General features: G+C 38.1%; 1 long non-coding RNA gene and 1 pseudogene across 1 annotated transcript in view; one reads left to right on the top strand and one right to left on the bottom strand.

Annotated features, from left to right (window-relative positions):
• LOC141278282 (uncharacterized) overlaps nt 1–24,140 on the top strand; it is a 247,517-nt gene that overhangs the window by 98,953 nt on the left and 124,424 nt on the right. The window lies entirely within an intron of this gene.
• On the bottom strand, nt 1,112–24,132 carry LOC101331596 (beta-citrylglutamate synthase B pseudogene; annotated as a pseudogene).

Below are 24,140 nucleotides of genomic sequence, written 5' to 3'. Positions count from 1 at the left end.
GCACACACACACACACGTGCACACACACACCCTCCTAAAATGTGAAAAATGCAGATATATAACGCTGGTGTCAGAAATCACTTCAACTTTATACTTAGGAACTTACAGACCCTTGATTTGCCCCCCAAAAATATTTTCCTTGTCCTTATTCTTTAAATGCTCAACCACCAAAAGAGAAAAGGAAAAAAATAAAAGGCTTTAAAGGCACATGTTTCAAGTCAGTGTCTTGTTAACAAAAAAGGTAGCATTTTCTTCACTTTGGCCATTGTTAAAGATGCAGGCATAGATCAGGGAATGTTAAGACTAGCATGTATTAAAAACAAATGCAACATTAACAGAGCATATATCTTTCAAAAAAGGATAAAACACTAACAGATACAAGTCAATGCACATATTTTAACTAGTGCAATTTTATCTACAATGGAGTAAATGTTATTTTGTGTGCCAGACATTGCAATACTGTTCATTTCCCTTTTATCATGCAAACATGCCAACTTTATCATTAAAAAAACCTTTATGGGGTCACATTCACGTTGCCCTCCCACCCAAATTAAGGGGAAAAAAGTCAATAAAAGAACTCCTCAAGATTTCATAACTATGAACATAAAGCTCCTAGATAATAGTGTATAGGCTGAATTTTCTTATTTGTATAAAAAATTATAATTTAGGTAGATGTCTTCCTCATGGATTACAATACAATGTGAAGTTACACGACTCTGAAATTTGTACCAACTGTACAAAAACAAAAGGAAGAGACCATGAAAAAATTATGTCCTTCATGGCCTGAGAGCCTACACATTTTTGAGTAATTTAAAAGGGTAACTATGAGAGCCTGACATTTTTCTGCATCTCACATCTTCTGCTTCTCTATCTGTAGTATTTGTAAATCAAAGTCAGTAACAGGTTAGTAGCAAAGGTCTCATCTATCTCCCCCTTCCTCCTTCCTAACTAATCCTACTCATTTTTCTGTCATCTTCCTGAGCATTTTCCATGAACAGCATTGCAAGTTGGTTTAAAAAAAATAATAGAAAAAGAAAACAGAATGAAAAAAAGGAAAGAAGAAAAAGAAAGCTTTACAAGGGTTTTGTTGGTTAATTATTTACTGGTGGAATCACTCCACCAGGAGTTTGATTTCATTGGCTAGCAGTTGGTTCATGTTGAATAGGCCCCCTGGGAGCTTGGTGAGCAGCTCTCACTCCATGGTTTCAGGGTCGCTGCCAACAGAGCTGGAACTTATGCTCATGTTGTCGACAGCAGTGTTGTCTGCGGGACCCAGCTCCGGCTCACTAGTCTCACTGGTCATGGACACCACAGAGAGCAGGGACATACGCCAGGCGAGTCGGCTAGAGGGCAAAAGGGAGGCGGCATATTCAGCTATGATACCAGCTACATCTAGGTTATAAGCCTTATCAAAGGCTATGAAACCTACATTTGCATTGTCTCCTTCGCAGACACAGAAGGAGCCGTCGTCTTTCATCAACAGGTCAGTGCCACACACATCCATTCCCAGGATATTAGACACCTGGATAGCTAGCTGTTTACCTTGTTTACTCAATGAGCACATCATCCCGACACCACCTAGTGAACAGTTGCTTTGCATCCTCCCATCTGTTGAACAGCGTTATGGTGTCAACCACACGGCCTCCAATGACAATGACATATACATCTCTTCCATGAGACTCTTTAACATATCTCTGAAACGGGGATGGAGCTTCATGGCAAATAAGATGGCTTAGATCAGCCAAATGGCGCTTATCACGAGCCAAGAAAATTGCTTTGCCTCTATGACACCATGTATTCTTCACTACCATTGGGGAACTCCAGTACTTCTGCTTCATCAATCATTTTAGCAAAATTTTCATGACCACCATAAGAGAAAGTATCTGGCAGAGGAACACCATGACCTGCCAACTCTTGAAACATCCAGAACTTATTAACACAGTTCAGGATGTCTTGAGGTCAGTTCATCAACCTGCATCCCATCTTCTCTAGATGGCGCAAAACAGTGATGTCACTATCACTTTGCACCCAACCGGTTGGTATTCTCACTACTACTGCCGGAGGGTAGGCAGTAGTTAGTTCTCCATTGATACGAAGACCCAGGTTTCCTTGATGGATTGTTAGCACCACCTCATCCATCACCACAGCCCTAAAGTCCAGTTCCTCCTCACAACATTTGGTCTTTAAAGCTCGTAAGATCTCTATTTGGGGATAGTCTTCCCTGATCTGATGATCTGTCAAAAACCACAACTTGGTGGCCACAGAGCTACATATCTTGATCTGCCTGTTCTTCCTTTTCTGGGGTTACTTCCTCCTGAATATACACTCTTTCGAGGATTGTAGGAGCTCTCACAGAGTCTGAAATCAGTAGTGCAGGCTGACAAGAAAGACAGGTGAGAAGACTACGGCAGAACCTTCAGTCCTCTGCTGAAAAATCTCCTTGTATGATCCTTTTATTGTGCTGTTGGATTCTGTTTGCTAGTATTTTGTTGAGGATTTTTGCATCTATGTTCATCAGTGATATTGGCCTGTAGTTTTCTTTCTTTGTGACATCTTTGTCTGGTTTTAGTATCAGGGTGATGGTGGCCTCATAGAATGAGTTTGGGAGTGTTTCTCCCTCTGCTATATTTTGGAAAATTTGAGAAGGATAGGTGTTAGCTCTTCTCTAAATGATAGAATTTGCCTGTGAAGCCATCTGGTCCCGGGCTTTTGGTTTTTGGAAGATTTCTAATCACAGTCTCAATTTCATTGCTTGTGATTGGTATGTTTATATTTTCTATTTCTTTCTGGTTCAGTCTCGGAAGGTTGTGCTTTTCTAAGAATTTGTGCATTTCTTCCAGGTTGTCCATTTTATTGGCATATAGTTGCTTGTAGCAATCTCTCATGATCCTTGGTATTTCTGCAGTGTCAGTTGTTACTTCTCCTTTTTCATTTCTAATTCTATTGATTTGTCTTCTCCCTTTTTTTCTTTATGAGTCTGGCTAATGGTTTATGAATTTTGTTTATCTTCTCAAACAACCAACTTTTAGTTTTATTGATCTTTGCTATTGTTTTCTTCATTTCTTTTCCACTTATTTCTGATCTGATCTTTATTATTTCCTTCTGCTAACTTTAGGGTTTTTTGGTTCTTCTTTCTCTAATTGCTTTAAGTGTAATGTTAGGTTATTTATTTGAGATGTTTCTTGTTTCTTGAGGTAGGATCATATTGCTATAAACTTCCCTCTTAGAACTGCTTTTGCTGCATCCCGTAGGTTTTGGGTCATCGTGTTTTCATTGTCATTTGTTTCTAGGTATTTTTTTATTTCTTCAGTGATCTCTTGGTTATTTAGTAGTGTATTGTTTAACCTCCCTGTGTTTTTATTCTTTACAGATTTTTTCTTGTAATTGTTATCTAGTCTCATAGCGTTGTGGTCGGAAGAGATACTTGATAGGATTTCAATTTTCTTAAATTTACCCAGGCTTGATTTGTGACCCAAGATATGATCTATCCTGGAGAATGTTCCATGAGCACTTGAGAAGAAAGTGTATTCTGTTGTTATTAGAAGGAATGTTCTATATATATCAATTAAGTCCATCTTGTTTAATGTATCATTTAAAGCTCGTGTTTCCTTAATTATTTTCATTTTGTATGATCTGTCCATTGGTGAAAGTGGGGTGTTAATGTCCTCTATTATGATAGTGTTCTGTCAATTTCTGCTTCAATATCTGTTAGCATTTGCCTTATGTATTGAAGTGCTCCTATGTTGGGTGCATAAATATTTACAATTGTTATATCTTCTTCTTGGATTGATCCCTTGATCATTATGTAGTGTCCTTCTTTGTCTCTTGTAACAGTCTTTATTTTAAAGTCTATTTTGTCTGATATGAGAATTGCTACTCCAGCTTTCTTTTGATTTCCATTTGCATGGAATACCTTTTTCCATCCCCTCACTTTCAGTCTGTATGTGTCCCTAGGTCTGAAGTGGGTCTCTTGTAGACAGCATATATATGGGTCTTGTTTTTGTATCCATTCAGCTAGTCTATGTCTTTTGGTTGGAGCATTTAATCCATTTACATTTAAGGTAGTTATCGATATGTATGTTCCTTTTACCATTTTCTTAATTGTTTTGGGTGTGTTATTGTAGGTCTTTTCCTTCTCTTGTGTTTCCTGCCTAGAGAAGTTCCTTTAGTATTTGTTGTAATGCTGGTTTGGTGGTGCTGAATTCTCTTACCTTTTGCTTGTCTGTAAAGGTTTTAATTTCTCCATCGAAACTGAATGAGATCCTTGCTGTGTAGAATAATCTTGGCTGTAGGTTTTTCCCTTTCATCACTTTCAATATGTCCTGCCACTCCCTTCCGGCTTGCAGAGTTTCTGCTGAAAGATCAGCTGTTCACCTTATTGGGATTCCCTTGTATTTTATTTGTTGTTTTTCCCTTGCTGCTTTAAAAATTTTTTCTTAGTATTTAATTGTTGATCGTTTGACTAATATGTGTCTTGGCATGTTTCTCCTTGGATTTATCCTCTATGGGACTCTCTGCACTTCCTGGACTTGACTATTTCCTTTCCCACCTTAGAGAAGTTTTCAACTATAATTTCTTCAAATATTTTCTCAGTCCCTTTTTTTTTCTTCTTCTTCTGGGACCCCTATAATTTGAATGTTGGTGCCTTTAATGTTGTCCCCGAGGTCTCTAAAACTGTCCTCAATTCTTTTAATTCTTTTTTCTTTATTCTGCACTGCAGTAGTTATTTCCACTATTTTATCTTCCAGGTCACTTATCCCTTCTTCTGCCTCAGTTATTCTGCTCTTGATTCCTTCTAGAGACTTTTTAATTTTCATTTATTATGTTGTTCATCATTGTTTGTTTGCTGTTTAGTTCTTCTAGGTCCTTGTTAAACGTTTCTTGTATTTTCTCCATTCTATTTCCAAGATTTTGGGTCATCTTTACTATCATTACTCTGAATTATTTTTCAGGTAGACTGCCTATTTCCTCTTCATTTTTTTAGTCTGGTGGGATTTTACCTTGCTCTTTCATCTGCTGTGTGTTTCTCTGTCTTCTCATTTTGCTTCACTTACTGTGTTTGGGGTCTCCTTTTCACTGGCTGCACGTTCGTAGTTCCCATTGTTTTTGGTGTCTGCCCCCTGGTGGCTAAGGTTGGTTCAGTGGGTTGTGTAGGCTTCCTGGCAGAGGGGACTAGTGCCTGTGTTCTGGTGGATGAGGCTGGATCTTGTGTCTCTGGTGGGCAGGACTGTGTCCGGTGGTGTGTTTTGGGGTGTCTGTGGACTTATTATGATTTTAGGCAGCCTCCCTGCTAATGGGTGGTGTTGTGTTCCTGTCTTGCTAGTTGTTTGGCATAGGGTGTCCAGCACTGTAGCTTGCTGGTTGTTGAGTGGAGCTGGGTCTCAGCGTTGAGATGGAGATCTCTGGGAGAGCTTTTGCTGTTTGATATTATGTGGAGCCAGCAAGTCTCGGGTGGGCCAATGTCCTGAACTCAGCTCTCCCACCTCAGAGGCACAGGCCTGACACACGGCCAGAGCACCAAGACTCTGTCAGCCACATGGCTCAGAAGAAAAGGGAGAAAAGAAAGAAAAATAAAATAAAATCATTAAAATAAAAAGTTTGAAAAATTAATAAAAAGAAAAGGAAGAAAGAAGAAACAAGAGAGCAACCAAACCAAAAAACAAATCCACCAATGATAACAAGTGCTAAAAACTACACTAAAAAAAAAAACAAACCCCAACAGACAGACTGAACCCTAGGACAAATGGTAAAAGCAAAGCTATACAAACAAAATCACACAAAGAAGCATACACATACACACTCACAAAAAGCGAAAAAGGAAAAAATATATATTTATCTATATATAAAAAAAAGGAAGAAGAGAACAACCCAATCAATAAACAAATCTACCAATGATAATAAACTCTAAATACTAAACTAAGATAAATGTAAAACCAGACACAAATTAGATGCAGAAAGCAAACCCCAAGTCTACAGTTGCTCCCAAAGTCCACTGCCTCAATTTTGGGATGATTCGCTGTCTATTCAGGTATTCCACAGATGCAGGGTACATGAAGTTGATTGTGGAGCTTTAATCTGCTGCTCCTGAGGCTGCTGGGAGAAATTTCCCTTTCTCTTCTTTGTTCTCACAGCTCCCAGGGGCTCAGCTTTGGATTTGGCGCCGCCTCTGCATGTAGGTTGCCTGAGGGTGTCTGTTCTTCGCTCAGACAGGACGGGGTTAAAGGAGCAGCTGATTCGGGGGCTCTGGCTCACTCAGGCTGGGGGGAGGGAGGGGTACGGAATGGAGGGTGAGACTGCAGTGGCAGAGGCTGGCGTGATGTTGCATCAGCCTGAGGCGCGCTGTGTGTGCTGCCAGGGAGGTTGTCCCTGGATCACAGGACCCTGGCAGTGGCAGGCTGCACAGGCTTCCGGGAGGGGAGGTGTGGATAGTGACCTGTGCTCGCACACAGGTTTCTTGGTGGTGGCAGCAGCAGCCTTAGCATCTCGTGCCTGTCTCTGGGGTCCGCGCTGATAGCTGCGGCTCACACCCGTCTCTGAAGCACCTATAAGCGGTGCTCTTAATCCCCTCTCCTCGCACACCAGGAAACAAAGAGGCAAGAAAAAGTCTCTTGTTTCTTCAGCAGCTCCAGACTTTTTCCCAGACTCCCTCCCGGCTAGCTGTGGTGCACTAGCCCCTTCAGGCTGTGTTCACGCAGCCAACCCCAGTCCTCTCCCTGGGATCCAACTGAAGCCGAGCCTCAGCTCCCAGCCACGCCCACCCCGGCGGGTGAGCAGACAAGCCTCTCTGGCTGGTGAGTGCTGGTCGGCACCGATCCTCTGTGCGGGAATCTCTCCGTTTTGACCTCTGCACCCTTGTGGCTGTGCTCTTCTCCGCGGCCCTGAACCTTCCCACCTCCGCCACCCGCAGTCTCTGCCCGCGAAGGGGCTTCCTAGTGTGTGGAAACCTTTCCTCCTTCACAGCTCCCTCCCACTGGTGCAGGTCCCGTCTGTATTATTTTGTCTCTGTTTTTTCTTTTTTCTTTTGCCCTACCCAGGTACGTGCAGAGTTTCTTGCATTTTGGGAAGTCTGAGGTCTTCTGCCAGCATTCAGTAGGTGTTCTGTAGGAGTTGTTCCACATGTAGATGTATATCTGATGTATTTGTGGGGAGGAAGGTGATCTCTGTGTCTTACTCCGCCATCTTGAAGGTTTCTCCCGTTTACCTTTTAAAGGATGTGTTTGAAAAAAAAGGGAAGAACCAGTCGATAAGCAAAGATAGAAGATTTTTTAATAAAAAGATATAATTATAGAAAAAGGCATCAGAGGAGAGAAAAATGTAGTCCACCATGCAAATGAATGGAAACCTACTGATTTTTTTTTGCAAATGGGAAGAGTCTGGACAATCTTTCCAAGAGTCCTTAATAGGAATTCCAGTGTTGCTGATCTCAGTTTAAAACTGACAATAAAATCCATGTTGCTGATCTCAGTTTAAAACTGAAAATAGGGCTTCCCTGGTGGCGCAGTGGTTGAAAGTCTGCCTGCCGATGCAGGGGACGCTGGTTCATGCCCCGGTCCCGGAGGATCCCACATGCCGTGGAGCAGCTAGGCCCGTGAGCCATGACCGCTGAGCATGCACGTCCGGAGCACTCCGCAATGGGAGAGGCCACAGCAGTGAGAGGCCCGCGTACCACCAAAAAAAAAAAAACAAAAAAAACTGAAAATAAAATCCATGTTTAATGTATCTAGGTCCTTAGAATAGGTTAATAAAATAATCTTTTGAATAAATAAAGCGTTACAAAATAACATGAGCTGGATTTGTGGATTGAGGCATTTGAAATCTGGAGTTTTCAGTCTAATTCCTGAAATTCTGATGCATCACAGGGTAGTAAGGGACATTGAGTCTCCCACTACGGAGGCCAGCTCAGAACCTGGCTTGTATTTTTTCTCAAAGGTTGGTTCTGGAAAAATATTCTACAATTTCTTTCAATTACCTGTTCTAGCAACCAACAAACTTTGCAGTCAGGACACTGTTCTTTCTGCATATTCTAAATTTCTTCCTGGAGTAATTTAATTCCATTTCCTTAGTGCATATAGGAAATACATAGCATTTGGTGCCAGACTTGAAGTAAGATGGATGAGTTAAAATAAAAACCGGCTTTTGAAAATGGTGGTGTAGCTAAGTCTTTTAAACTCGGACAGAAATGGGGAGAGAATTAGGTCAGGAGAGTATGTCTTAACACCAAGGCATAGAAGATCTAGGGTTTTTCCTCCTTGAGGGAATTGAGGAATAAGAAGGTACCGCCAGGTGAGTGTGGCACAGAGGTTTCAACCTCAGACAAGATAGATTCCAGCCTCTTCTGTCTGGCTTGTTCTGCCCTCTCTCTATTTCTGTGGTAGTTGGAAGGACGTATCTGATGTCTCTGTTCTGATCGTCTGGCAGGAGGAGAGAGTGTCTGACTTCCAATTTGGCAGAAAATCCATCTGCAGTACCTCTGGCTTGTTTAAACTGCCAGTGCAGAGTCTATCACCAGCTCTACTGATTTGCTGCATGATCATGGGTACAATGAGGCCACTATTCTCTTTACTGTAACCCTTACATCCTTAAAGAGTCATATCAAGTCACCTGTCAGGTTTTTTCTTTCCAGGCAAAAATACTTTAGTTCCTGCATCCTTCCCTCAAAGATGTACACAGTTTTTAGCTTTCAAAATAATTGAAACTAACTTCTATAACAAGGCTCTAACAATAACTTGATTAAAGTAAAAGCCACTTTCTTATTCCTTCATATTATATCTAACTAATACATTGAGGATCTAACTACTACTTTTAAAATTAAATGGCTGCTTTAATAATCTATGTTGACTTTGTGATCCAAATGACAGATAGGAAATCATTCTCACCTTATATGACAATATTAGTAAGAGAAAGTATGTAACAGTAGACTTTTAGACCAGGCCTAAAAAAAGACATAAAATAGATAAGATAGAAATAAAGGTTGTTAACCAGAAATTTCAAAAAGAAAGGCCTTTGTTTTATTGCTTGGCTATTTTTTGTGCATTAAAAGGAGCTAATGACTCCCTCCTTTTTATAAATCACATCTCTCTTGTTACTCTATAGTTATAATTGCAATAAAAATTACTAAAATGTTCTTAGGTAAATAGACTGGGAAGGACTCCACATCTGGAGGAAATGTCTGAATCTGGCACAGTCAAGGATATAGTGAGGAAGAAGAAACTAATATTGAATGATTGATAGATGATCCTTCGTTACAAGACTAAAAGACAACAGAGCATTTCAGTTTTATACAATAACTCAGAGCATCATCAACAAAACCTTATTGAAGGTCTGGTGTTTTTAGACTCTCAGAGCCATCCAAACATATATCTAAGAGAGCAAGTGCTAAGAGAGCAAGTTTGCTAAAGCAAAGATATATCTATGAGAGCAAAACTCATGCCTGTCTGTGAGGGATTCTGGGAAGTTGGTAGTATTGGCTGATAGAGAAGAGGAAGAAGAAAGTCCGGACGGGATTGGAAACAGGAGAACTGATCCATCGTGGAGAACTATCTATTACATTGTGTCCAAAGAGATGGGAGAAAGTTAGTGTGATTAATATTAGCACAAGTATTCATGGAGGTCCAACTTAGTGGAGGTGTTTGGGTGGTTCAAAAACATGACTGATGTACTTACTACATACTAGCTGCTGGGGATGCAAAGACAAATAAGGCAAATCCCTGCCAAAGAGAAATTTACAATAACAGAAGTAGAAATGATAAGTAATATACAGGGTGGCAGAACCATCTGTGAATTAAGTCTGTTGTTAGTGAATCTCCCAGCAAAGAGGGAACATGGGAGCAGGCTGATAAGAATTCAAAAAATTGAGGGGAGTCACAGAAAAGTGGGCTGAAATACAGAGCTGGACTCCAGAAGGAACCAGAGAGCTGAAGAAAAATTTGAAGCAGAAGGTCAGTGATATGGATGATGCCAACACTCTTGGGAACAGAGAATGGCTGTCATTCATTGACCACATTGGTATATACACTCATCCACACCAGTCTGAATGAAATATATTGCCTGCCATATCAGTAAACAAAGGATGTTGCAGCCATCTAGCCATCACATTATAGCTGCCCCTATGGTGCACCCTGAGGAAACTCAGGATGAGAAATCACAGGATACTGGCCCCAGATAGCTGAGGTGTATATCAAAGGAATGATTTCAGTGAGCCCAGAATCTTGCATCTTCTATACATAGAAAAATGATAAATTCCTTAACTTGAGATATCTTATTTTCTTTAAGTAACAGTAATGTTTAGATGTTCCAACTACCTGGTCTTTGTTGCAAAAACTCCTATATATCCTGGCTGCCCCCCACCCCCACCCCCACCCCCCTGCCTCTTTGGAGCAGTCTCTCAGAGTTATCTGAGATGCTGTGTCCTGGGCTTAACTCCTCAGTTTTGTCTGCCAAATAAAACATAACTCTCAACTTTTAGGTTGTGCTTTTTTTTCCAGTTGACACCAGGTATCTGGCCTTTGCCAAAAAGACATATTTTAGAACTGGAGATTTCTGGTGCACTACCTGCCTTAGAGAGGAATGTGTCAGGAGCTGGGAGTAGAGCTGACCTGGTTTGAGGTATACACAGTGACTAATTAGACTACAGCTGGGGAAGGGGGCTCACATTTTATTACTAAAAGAATAGTGGGACAGATTGCCCATAGAGGAGAGAGCCAGCACGTTGCTGAATTTGTAAAGAAAGGTTTCAGGAAGAAATGAAATGAAATTAAGGTGAAGAAAAGGGAAGGCACCTTAGGGAGAATAAATGGGGAAAGGATTCAAGGCAGGGGAATCAGTATGAACAAAACACAAGAGGGGGGTTCGAATGCACATAATATGTATGGGGAATGATAAGTACATCAGTTTGGCTGGATCAGAGGGTTTGTATGAGCAAATAATAATCAAGTAGAATGGAAAAGTGAGTTGGCGCCAGATTGTAATAGCCTTGAAATACCAGTCTAAGTATTTTGGACTGTATCCTAGCAGAGAAAATTGATTTTTTCATTTTAGAGTGGAAGTCTAGCAATATTTTGAGAAGGTTATAATCTGGTATCAGTGTATGGAGTGGATAAGGTAGAGGTTAGAATGAGAAAGATATTGCCATTAAGATACTAGAGCCTGGAATTCAGTAGTAGTGGTGGGAAAGGAAAGAAGGAGTTGTGAAAGGCATTACAAAGGAAGACTTGATAGGAGGTATTAAGAATGCCTCCAGAGTTTTATATTTAGGAGGCTGAATAACGATGAGACCATTGCCTGAAATATCAAAATCCAGAGGAGAAGCTGGTTTGGTGGGAAAATAATTAGCTTAGATTTAGATGTGTTCAATTGAGGTGATAATAATACAAGTAATTATAAATGCCAGGTCTGAAATTCAGTAAAGAAATTAGGTTCAAGATGTATGTCTGAGAATCCTCCTGGTAGAAGTGAAAATTTAAGCCCTGAGAATAAATGATTCTCTATGAGAATATGTAGAACAGTGATTCTCCACCCAGGCCATGTATTATAATCACTGTTGCAGTGGAGCTGTTGTTTCTGCCTGCCCCCTCTTCTGCTGAAAGAAGACCTCTGTTCATTGTAGGAGCTGCCTCTCTTCCTCTCCCTGTGATTCTGGTGGTGGGCGGGGGGAGGCTACAATTAGGGGGTCCCACTTCTCCATCATAAAGGAGGGCCTGCAACCCAGTATGGACAATCAGAGCATCCATCTCTTAGATGTAGTGACTGGTCCAAACGTAGGGACGTGACTTAGTATCTTTTTAGTATTTAGCCTGTAGACCAAGGTAATGAGGGCCTGAGTCTTTTCTCTGTAATCACTAACTACGAATGATGGGAACCAAAAGTTTCCTATATTCCTCTTTTCCACCACATAAAGAAAGCCTGCCTGACAATGAAGCCACTTCATAAGGAAAGAGAGACAGAGTCCTAATGATACATTTGAATCCCTAGAACCAGATGTTCCTGAATGTAGTCCTACCACATGTCTGCTAATATGGCCACTTCATTTATATGCTATCATACCACAGTGGGGGGAGGGGGGCACCGACAACGGCTGCCTAATATTAATTGGCTAAGTCACCTTGTTTATTTGGGTGTTTCGATCTTTGTAATGAGAGAATAGTTCTGTATCTTGATTATAGTGGTAGTTACACAAAACTACTCATGTGATAAGATGACAGATCTATGCACACTCATTGTACCAATGTCAGTTTCCTGGTTTTGATATTGTACTATGGTTATTTAAGATGTAAATGAACTGGGGGAGACTGAGTGAAGGTAATCTTTTCAACTTCCTGTAAATCCATAATTATTTCAAAATAAAAATCTTTAAACATTGCTGTTTATGAGACATTTAAAGATACAGAAAGGTGAAAAGTTTGAAAAGTTAAAGGATGAGAAAATATATTCCATGCAAATAATAACAAAAATTAAGTTAATAGATATGTTACTATCAGAAAAAATAAACTTTAAAATGAGAGGCATTAATGTGAGATAATGAGGGTCACTCCATGGTGGCAAAACTGTAATTTATTAGAAAACTATCTGATAACATAACCTCAAAATATATAACGCAAAAATTGACTTAAAAGGAGAAATAGACAAACCCACAATCATAATGGGAGATTTTAACATACTTTTCTCAGTAATTAATGGATCAAACTGATAAAAAATTCAGTAGTAATATAGATCCTTAGGACAATAAATTAATATATGCCCAGAATTGTACAACTACAAAATGTATACATTTAGGAAACACAACTCCCTACTGGGTCATAAAGCAAGTTTCAACAATTTTCAAAGACTGAAAGCATTCAGACTTTATTCTTTGACTACAATACAGTTAGGTTTGAAATCACAAACAAGAGATAACTAGAAAATTCCATATGTTTGAAAATCGATAAAAACATATTTCTAATAGCTAATGTGTCAAATAACTCATAATGGAAATTTAAAATAATATTCACATTGGATGATGAAAGTGCTATATATCAAAACTTGTTTGATTCACCTAAAGTAGTATCCAGAGGGTGATTTAGGTCTTAATTGTTTATATAAGAACAGAAGGACTAAACTAATGAGCTAAGTATTCAAGTCAAGATGTTAGAAAAAGAATAGCAGAGAAGAAAACCTCAAAGAAAATATCAAGAAGGAAATAGTAAAGATAAGAATAGTAATTAATGAAGTGGTAAACAAACTGACAATAGTAAGTGTCAACAGGAAAAAATTTTGGTTTTTTGCAAGATTAATACATTTCACAAACCTCTGGCAAACTTGAATAAAAGAGAAGGCATATATACATAATATCAGTGATTTCAAAAAGAGGTTATTATTGCAGATGTTTCAGACATAAAGAAGACAGTAAGAGGCTATTAGGAACAACTTTATGCCAACACACTCCAAAATTAGATGATATAGAAAAAATCTTAGAAAAACTTATGTTAAGAAATTAAGATAAAATTCTCTTCACAAAGGAAAAAATACAAGCCCCAGATGGCTTTACAGGCAAGTTTTATCAAACATTTAAGCAAAAAATAATCCCAGTCTTAAGGAAATCATTCTGGAATATAGCTAAGGAGGGAACATTACTGACAACTTATGATACTACCATAATTTTGACAAGGATAGTATGAGAAAGGAAAATTATAGGCCAATCTCACTCATTAACATATATGGAAAACCCTAAACAAAACAGTAGCTATCAAAATCTATGTATGAAAATGTTAGTATTTTATTGCCAAGTTGGGTTTATTCCTTCCACGAAAGGCTGATTTAATATAAGAAAACCAATATATGTAATTTTTCATATAATTAGCTTAAAGTAGAAAAATTATATCATGATTTTAGCTGATAAAACTATTTCATAAAATTTGACAGTCATTCAACATAGCAGTTCACAAGCATTCTAAGAAATAGAAGGAAAATTACTGAAACCCTAAAAACATTCCCTTTAAGATTAGAAAAGCTACAAGGTACCTGTCATCACTATTTGCATTCAACACTGAATCAGAGACCCCAGCCAGCATGGTAATGTAAGAAAAAATCAAAGATATAAGGGTTGGAAAGGAATTATTCTGTCTGTGAAGAAAACCTAAAATAATCTACAAATAAATGATTGTAATTAAAAGAAGTAAAATATACTCATAGTAAAAAAACTAGATGACATAAAAGAAAAAAAACTTATCTATAATCTTAACACTCAGAAAAGATCAAATGTAACATGTTGATATACTTTCCTGTAATTTTTTCTCCGTGTATTTTTTTAATTTTTTATTTTTCTACATACCTAACATTGTATCATACATATGCAGTTTTGTAGCCTTGCTTTACATTTTAGCCTTGCTTTTTTAAAAAAATTATTTAAAAAATGAGTTTGTTGACAATATTCTCTTGTTATGGATGATAATAATGTTTAGGGAGTTTCCAAATGTTTCTATTATAAATAGCCTTGTCGTAAAGAGCTTTGTCTTCATGTCACAGTATGTCCTTGTGATACATTCTTAAATGAGGCCTACCTTAAATACCATACATAATGTCCTAAAGACATTGGTCCATTATGGTCTTCTAAGACCATAACTATGCTAAAGACCCTTAATAAATATTACCAACTTGCTCTCCAAACTGTGTCACATTAATTAAGCTGCAACCACCAGATAATATGTTTTCAACTTATGAAACCCAACAATAATTTAATATTATCATTTGAATTGAATTTGAATATCATTTATCTTTGCTATTTTGACAATAGGAATTTTTTAAAGTAAACTATTTTTTAGAGCAGTTTTAGATTCAGAGCAAAATTGAGAGAAATGTCATAGCCTCCCCCACTATCAATAACCTCCACCAGAGTGGTGCATTTGTTTCGCTTATGAGCATAGACGGTAGGAATTTACATCCTATTTTATTTGGTATTTCCTTGGTTACTAGTAAGGTTGAATATATTTCATGTTTCTGACCCACTTATACTTTTCCATGTATCTTCTCTCTCCTTTTGCCATTTATCTATGGTAGTTCAAGTATCTTTATGATTTAAAAAATTGCTTAAATTCTGATTATAGTGAGAATATTATCATTTCTCTACTTTTGTTATAAGTTGTTTTCCAGTTTGATTTTTTGCTTTCTACTCACAAATAATAGTTTTTATTTTTTCATAAGATGTATAGCAAAAAAATGATTACTCTTATATTTTAACCTGCATTCCCATGTTTTTAGTGAGAATTATTATTTTGTTTCAGAGGAATTGAAAACATTAGAATATCATATATACACATTACCCAAAAAACAGGACATAGAAGAAAGGAAAGAAGATAGTTTTAGAGCTGAGAAAGCCACAGTGGTTCAGGAGTCCCAAGTAAAAATCTAGTTGATGACAGATTTACTTATTCATTCATTCATTTTTAAAGATATCAGAAAGCGCCCACCATATGTCTAGCCTTGTGCATATGGTAGACACTCTGAAGAAGAGTGATTATATGGACAGGAAAACTATTCCAGATGCTCCTATCTAATCTTTTCAAGATCGTGACAATGAAAGAGAGAGAGGGGGCAAAGGGATTAAGTTCTACAGTCTCAGGATGAAGAGAGTCTGAAAAAGGTAGAGAGAAAGAAAAAGTGAAGGCTGGCTGAGCCAGCACAGCTCTTTCTAATATTTCAGTCACATAACTATCAAAATCTATGTATGAAAAAGTGTCCACATCTCTGTTAAACCTTTTAACCATGTACGGTGATCACTACCAACTGAAAGTGGCCAATTAGGAGTCCCAATGCCTAGTCAGTGGTAACAGTCATTTTTCTGAGGGTGGCATGAGTGTTTGTGTGTGTGTGTGTGTGTGTGTGTGTGTATTTTAGGGAGAGGAATGGAAAAGAACATTCAATTTCTTCTCTCTAAAAGCTAACATTCCTCTGTTTTTTTTAAAAAACTATTTTTTTTTCCTGTTAACTGATGGGCTTAAGATTTGCCCACTGGTTTATCAAAGGTATGATTTTATTTCCTTTGGGGAAAAAGAGATGAAAGGAATATCAGAGAATTCCTGTCCATAACTTTATATGGTTGCTTCTTCAGTTTTTGCCACTTCCTCAGTTTTTGTTCCTTCTTATTAGGGTTGTCCTCTGAAACTTCTAAAATGATCAAATCTAATACCGTAACTAATCATTTTGAGCCTTCCTTAAACGCGAGGCTAAGAATTTACTTCCAATTGTATTTCCCATCTCAATTTATGGTCAGTAACATTGTCCAAATGATCTCATAGAAGATTATCAGTTAGCAATATGGTACAAATAATATGAAATTAGCAATATAAATTTCCTGAAATTTAAATTTTAAAAATATTAGCTCTCTTATTATTAGATTCCCTTGGGGAAACTTAACGCCCCACACACCCCCACATAATAAATTGCCCCTTCTGGTTTTTATTCTGCCACTGAAATTTTAGTAGCTTCTTTAGCATTCCCTAATCCAACCTCAAATCTCACACTTGGGTATACAGATTGAAAAGCTCATTGCATTCTAGGCAAAAATAAATGAAAAGGGACATACACTAACACACATGCTTGCAGTATTTTCAAATATTAGGATGAAAATAATATTACAAGCACAGAGGTAGGAAAATGGGTTAATTACAAAATGACAAAAATCAGGCTGATTTGGATTTCTTTTGCAATATTAAGTATAAGAGGACAATGAGTAAAGTCTATAGCAATAATGAGAAAAGATTGTATTTTTGGAATTTTATACCCAACTATTTTTATATGTGAGGGTAAAGGAAAGGCATTTTCTTATATGTAATGACATATTTTTCTTGATAAAATCACTGATAGATGAAGCAAAATTTAGAGCTCAAGAATGGGGAAATACAAAAAACAAAGCTAAATATGATTAATTGTGGTTGATCTGGATATATAACTAATCTTGAAAGAGGCAATATGTGATGTAAATACAACAGAATAGCAATAATCTAGACTTTTGACCTCAGACTTTGTTAACCAGAGCTGAGAACATGAATGTAAAAAGAATGGGGCTGAGCATGAAACCAGCCCAAACAAAGCTAGATGTAAGCAATTGTGATACATCTTGTTATTAACTTATCTTGAGAAAGAAGTTTTATGGTGTAAATATAATAACACGATAATAACCTAGACCTCAAATCTCAGATATTGTTATGAAAAACTGAAAACTAGGTGGAGGAGGAGGACGTGGGGTTAAAATGTGTCATAACAACAATGGCATATGGAGAGAGAAGAGAAGTATTTAATTAATGGCATTGTTTAGAACTGCTAGTGCATGGTAATAATAAAAAGCAGACCAACTTTAAGTTGATTTTATTCTTGTTGTTAAATTCTGTTGACGACAAAGAAAATTTTCCTCTATTCTTCTAGGTTCTTCTGGCTGGTCTAAGAATTAATGAGATAGATTAACAGGAGAAAAATCAAATTTAATTTTGTGTGTACAGGAACCCCATATACATGAGAGGTTCAGAGATAGAAAGGTAAAGTGAGGTATGTATGCCATCCTTAGCTAAGGAATGGGGTAGGGTCCTGGTGCTCTCAAGGGCACGGGGGTCATTCACAGGAAGATAAAAAGAAGAGCAGATACTGGGTAATTAGATGTTTGTCCTGCCATATAGATGGGGCCACTAAGATAAAACTGATCTCTGGTAATAACTTTTTTCTGGGAAAAATCCCCAATTTGAGTTCTTCTAGGTAGTTAAGAAAGGGGCAGTAGTTTCTCTGTAGCTCACAGTAATCCTCATACCAAAGTAGCACATTTTAGGGACGCCTATTCTGAACTTTTACAGTTCTCTAAACCATTTAAATTTCCTAAGCCCATTCACACTGCTCCCACTGACCACCCTCTCCTTCTATGCCAATGGTCCTAAACAGGGAGAATTTAAATATATTGCTTAATATCAACTTTAACAGAAAGCAATATAAGTTTTAAAATGCCTTTAAAGGTGACCACTAATAGAATTTAAAAGAAGTTCCAACACATTGGAAAATTTAAAGTACAGAGGAAGCGGGGAAACGTCTAGTAAATGGCTGTGGAGTGACATGATTATATGACCCACACAACAGATAATAATCATAATAACTGGATAAAATATTTTTAAGTGCAATGAATTAAAGGTACTGGAAAGCAAAGGAAATAGAAGCCAGAAGAAAGCTTTCTATTGAAAAACTACAGCTAGAAGGGGTGATTGCAAGGTTATACTTGACTTGAGAAGAGCTTGGCCTGAAGGTCATTCCTAATCCCCAAGGCTACAGAGCTGGGAAAACATAGATGTAAATCACAGTCTAACTAGCTAAGGTGCCAGATTAGACTTAATAGTTGAAAAAGCAGCTGGAAATATAAGGAGAAATTCTGAGTGGGACAATAATAATGAGTAAGACCCCGAAGCTAAATTCCTGGGTGACAGATAAACCCATGTATGAAGTAGCCTCCAGGGGACATAGCAAAAAACACGGAGACTTGTAAAATAGAGCTTCACAGAGTAAGAGCTGTGAATTGCTTTTTTTTTTTTTAACCAAATGCATTTCCCAATTGTGTGCAGTTTGAGCAAGATAAAGTTGAAAATTTAGGGCTTGAAGTGTTAGAGAACAGAGCCTGAGAATTGTATATTATCTTGAGATGGGGGAAGTGGGCTCCCTAGAAGCAAGAATACTTTAGAGTGAATCCTCAAATATGAGTATAATGTCTGTCCAAATCCTTGGATGACTGAAATTATACAGGCACAAGGTGTGCCCCAAGCTAATATAGGAGTAACCATAAACTGTAAGATTAGAACAGATATATCAGCAGCTACCTAACTCAGAGCATACTAAATTTTCAATTTGAATTTAGGCAAGTGAATTACCTAAAGAGAATTAGGCAAGAGAATAAAAAGACAACAAGCTGCAGATGAACACAACAGAGTTCTAAGTCACTACACCATATTATTCTATAGTGTCTAGTTTCCAACCAAATATTACTAGACATTCAAAGAAACAGGAAAGTGTGACCCATACTCAGGAAAAGTGGAAGTCAATAGAAAATGACTCCAAGTGGGTCCAGATGTTGACCTAGCAGACCAAGACTTCAAAGCAACTACTATAAATATATTCATAGAATTAAAGGAAAATATGTTCAGTGAACTAAAAATAAATGTTCTTCTTGGTCAAAATTTTTTGGCAGTTTTGGTCCTTTCCTGTTCCCTGTAAATTTTAGAATTTGTTTGTCAATTTCTGCAAAAGACACTGCAGGGGTCTTGATAGGGATTATACAGAAACTATAGATCAATTTGATATCCTAACAATACTGAGTCTTCAAATCTATGAACATGGGATGTCTCTTTCCGTTCACACTTGGTTCTCTGTATCCTTGAGTTCTACACCCATGAATTCAACCAATTGGGGTTTGAAAATACATGAAAAAAATGTCAGAAATTTCCAAATATCAAAACTTGAATTTGCTGTGCACTGGCAACTCTTTACATAGCCCTTACATGTGGTTACAGCTATTTACATAGCCCTTACATTGTATTAGGTAATATAAATAATCTGGAGATGATTTAAAGAATATGGGACAGTGTGTGTAGGTTATATGCAAATACTACACCATTTTATGTAAGATATTTGAGCATCCTCAGTTTTGGTATCTGAAACTGGGCTCTGGAAACAATCTCCTGAAAATACTGGAAGGCAGCTATATTTAGATCTTCTCTAATTTTTCTCAAAAATGTTTTGTAATTTTTAGTGTACACTGCTTTTGTTAAATTTATTCCTAAGTATTTTGTTCTTTTTGTTGCTATTACGAATGGAATTGTATTCATTTCATTTTCAGATTAATTATTGGTAGTATATAAGATTGATTTTTGTAAATTGATCTTATAACCTATGATTTTGCAGAATTCCTTTCTTAGTTCAAATAATTTTTTTGTATGTGGATTCCTTAGACTTTTCTACAAACAGGATCATATCACATATGCAGGTAAAGAGTTTTACTTCTTTCCTTACAATCTGGATGTCTTTTATTTTCTTGTTTGATTGTACTGGCTTGGAACATCCAGTTGGATGCTGGATAGAAATTGTGAGGGTAGATATCCTTGCCTTGTTCCTAATCTTACAGGGAAAGCATTCAGACTCTTACCATGAAGTACAATATTAACTGTAAGCTTTACAGAGATTCCCTTTATCAAGTTGAGGAAGTTTGTTTCTATTTCTCATTTGTTGAGAATGGGCACTGGATTTTGTCAAATGCTTTTTCTGTGTCTATTGGGATGATCATGTAGATTTTGTCTTTTATTCTCAAAACCTGCTGTATTACATTCATTATTTTCTTCTTTGCACTCTTTCTTCTCGTGTTCAGTGTCTCCTTTTATTTTTCTTAGTGTTTTCCAGGACCTCCAATAATCTGTTAATCAGTGGTGGTGATAAGGGTCAGCTTTATCTTATTTATGATATTACAGGAAACACATTTAAAGTTGGTTTACTATGTAAATTTTTGCTGTTGGTTCACCAAGCAGAGATAGGTCCCTTTATTCCTTAGACTTTTATGAACTTTTAATAATAAATACTGTAAGGTCGGATCTTAACAAACGGCACCGCGAAACAGAGGAAAGCTTCAAGTGAGCTTTATTAGGGAGCGCTCCCGGGCGAGGTTCACTGGTCCGAGAGAAAGGGGCGAGAGAAGTCGCACCCGGGCGAGGGTTGGGCAAGATTTTATACGGGAAGAAGGGAAAGGGGTGTGGTGAATCTGGGAGGGCGCAGGGTATTCCTTATTTGGTGGTCTTTTCGGGTATCCTGGGGGACCGTTAGTCCCGCCCCTCGAAAGGCGGGAAGGCTGGGCCGGGTTCAAAGTCCCCAAGTCAGTTCCTGGAACTGGGTGGTCCGGAAAGTTTCGGTCTGATGCAACCTGTGAATCTGATTGTGTTCCCCTGCCTCGGGCCAGTTGGCCTTACAAATACTACTTAACTTTATCAAATACTTTTGCATCATTTGCCATAATCATTTTGTAACAGGGAAGAGCCAAATCTGACTACATGTTGGATCTTTCTTTTACTTTAACCTTTGCTTTCCGCTGCTTTTGTTCACTAAAAGGATACTGTCTATACATAATGGCCTGCCTCAGGGAACCCTGCCCCTCTGTCTGAATGTTAAACCAAAGTGCCTTTGTTCAGGGAAGCATCCTGACCCTGTCCACCGGTGGATGGCTGCAAGAAAGAAGAAATTGACACACACACACACACACACACACACACACACACACACACACACACACACACACACACACACACACACACACACCGGCCCAATGCTGGCCATTGCAAGAAAGAAGAAATTGACACACACACACACACACACACACACACGCACACACACACACACACACACACCGGCCCAATGCTGGCCATTCCAGGGGATATTAGCAAAAGTTATGGCCTTTTTACTTCTCCTCCCCCTCTCTGTTCTATAAAAGAAACTGACATCCAAACCCCGATAAGATGGTTTTTCAGAGACACTAGTCTGCCATCTTCTCGGTCTGCCGGCTTTCCAAATCAAGTCGTATTCCCTGCCTCAACACCTTATCTCTGATTTATTGGCCTGTTGTGCAGCAAGCAGAGTGAGGTTGGACTAGGTAACAATTTCAGTTTTATATTTCAATATATGAATATGGTGAATTACACTGATAGATTTTGCTGATGCTAAACCATTACATTCTTGGGATAAAAATCCAAATGATGTAATTTTGAAATGTATTATTGGAGTTGGTTATTTTTTAAAACAATTTTATACCCACATTCATAAGTAATATGAGCAGTATATACTTTTTTTCTACTGTTATCTGGTTTTGGAATCATGATTACACTAGCCTCAGGCAATAAACTGAGCAGCTTTGTAATCTGTTAAATATTCTTGGCCCTTACCTTTTTGGAAGGAGGTATCTTTGGCCACCATTTCAATTTCTCTAATGTTCACTTACTTGTTCAAGTTTTATTTTTTTATCAAATTTGTCGCTTTGTATTCTTCTAGATATATCCATTTAATCCAGGTTCAATCGTGCTAATGACCAACTGGCAATATTCCAAGAATTTGCAGTCCTGGGGGAGGGGTACTATATTGATTAACTGGGATTCTGTCATTCATAATAGCTACTGTAAAATATAATTCAGTAGAAGCATTAATTTCTCCCTTACTCCATCCTCACAGGGAATGTCAGATTTCATACCACAGTAGAATACAACATTTCAGTGTTGTAATTAGATACGATAGAAAACTACAACTGAAGAATCATGTGATAAATCAGAAATTGTAGTGCCTAGATTCTAAGTAAATGTGAAGGAAGGAAAGGCACATTAAGATTATGGTAGAGGCAGAAAAATGCCTCTGGGATTGTGGCAAAGACTGGAAAGAATGGGAAAAGGGTGAAGTGAAGGCATCGGGGTAGTTTCCGTGAGGGCAAGGGCTGTGTAGCCCCAGCTCCACTCACAGGTGCCTGGAATAAGGGTGTTTAATGACTCTGTTAATGGGTAAATTGAAGGCTGGGGGAGAAAGAGAGAGAGAGCGCTTTCCCACTAGCAGCCAGTTGTGTGATCTTGGATAAGGGCTTACACTTTGTGTGACTATTTCATCATTTGTAAAAAGAGAATTGCTTTTTTCCTCATCAGGATTGAAAGGGCTAATTTATGCAAAGCATCTATCCCTGTGCCTACTTTGTTTAAACATTTCATAATTGCCAGTTAAAAGAAATTTCCCTTTTCTGTATTATAAAATTGCCAGGAATTTTTGCTAGTAGCCAGGAAACTTTTTTTTTTCAGCATATCTTCCTCCTTTGCCAAGACTGTTACAAACCAGTAACCCTGGCGTGATCAAAAAGGGCCTGTTCTTGAGAAGAAAATCCTGTTCTTTAAATTCTGTGGCTTCTGTATGGAAACGTCCATTTGTTGTGGTACTGGCCGTCTTGGGCACCTCTACCTACCCCTTTGTAGGAGAAGGCTAATCTGCTTACGTGTTTTCAGTGAAGACAGTCTAGTCCTAGTCCTGGATTCTCTGGGTTGTGTACTTGGAATTGTATGTTGAGGATCAGGTAGGAATTTATGCCTTTCATTGTTTTTAAGAACTACAGTGAATGTAAACTACTCAGACCAGGGATTTTGTTTCAGCAATCATTTTATTCTTAGCACCTGTAATAGTAATTGGTAGGAAGTGATACTGAATACTTTCTATGATTCTCAGCCATTGCTTTATTTTAAAATTTATTTTATTTCCCTAGACTTTCCTTGTTTTTGATGACCTTGACAGTTTCAGGTGTACTCGTCAGGTATTCTGTAAAAGGTCCCTGGGATTTATCCGATGTTTTTCTCATGATTAGACAGGGGTTATGAGTTTTTGGAAAGAAGATCATAGAGGGACAGTATCATTTTCATTACATCATATCATGGGTGCATATTACCATCATGACTTATCACTGTTGATGTTGACTTTTGTTAAGTTTCTCCACTGTAAAGTTACTCCACACCCCATACCCCAATCTGTACTCTTCGGAAAGTAGTCACTATTTGCAGCCCACACTTAAGGAGTGGGGGAGGGTTTTACTCCACTTCGAGGATGAAGTGTATACATAAATTATTTGGAATACTTCTGCATGGGAGATTTGGGTCTTCTTCTGTATTTATTCAAACAATTAGTATTGTATTAGTTTCTTATAACTGCTCTAACAAAATACCACAAACTGGGTGACTTAAAATCATAGAAATGTAGTCGATCACAGTTCTGGAGACTAGAAATCTGAAATCAAGGTGTTGGTGGGGTTGGTTCCTTCCGTGGGCTCTGAGGGAGAATCTGTTCCATGTCGCTATTCTAACTTCTGATGTTGGCTGGAAATCCCTGATGTCCTTTTGTTGGTACATGTATCATTCCAATCTCTGGCTCTGTCTTCACATGGCATTGTCACCTTTGTCTCTATGCCCAAGTTTCCCTTGCCTTTGGGGGACACCAGTCATTGAATCAGGGCCTACTCTAATGACCTCATCTTAATTACTTACATCTGCAAAGACCCTATTGAAACTGTGGGTTAAATCCATTTCACGTGCCTTCACTCATCAAGGTTGTTTTAAGACTTACATGCTCCCCAAGCTGCATGTAGCCTA

The sequence above is a fragment of the Tursiops truncatus genome, chromosome 3 (assembly GCF_011762595.2).
Source record: "Tursiops truncatus isolate mTurTru1 chromosome 3, mTurTru1.mat.Y, whole genome shotgun sequence".
NCBI lineage: Eukaryota > Metazoa > Chordata > Mammalia > Artiodactyla > Delphinidae > Tursiops > Tursiops truncatus.
Note: the sequence above shows the minus strand (reverse complement) of the source record. Positions and strands in the feature narration are given on the sequence as shown.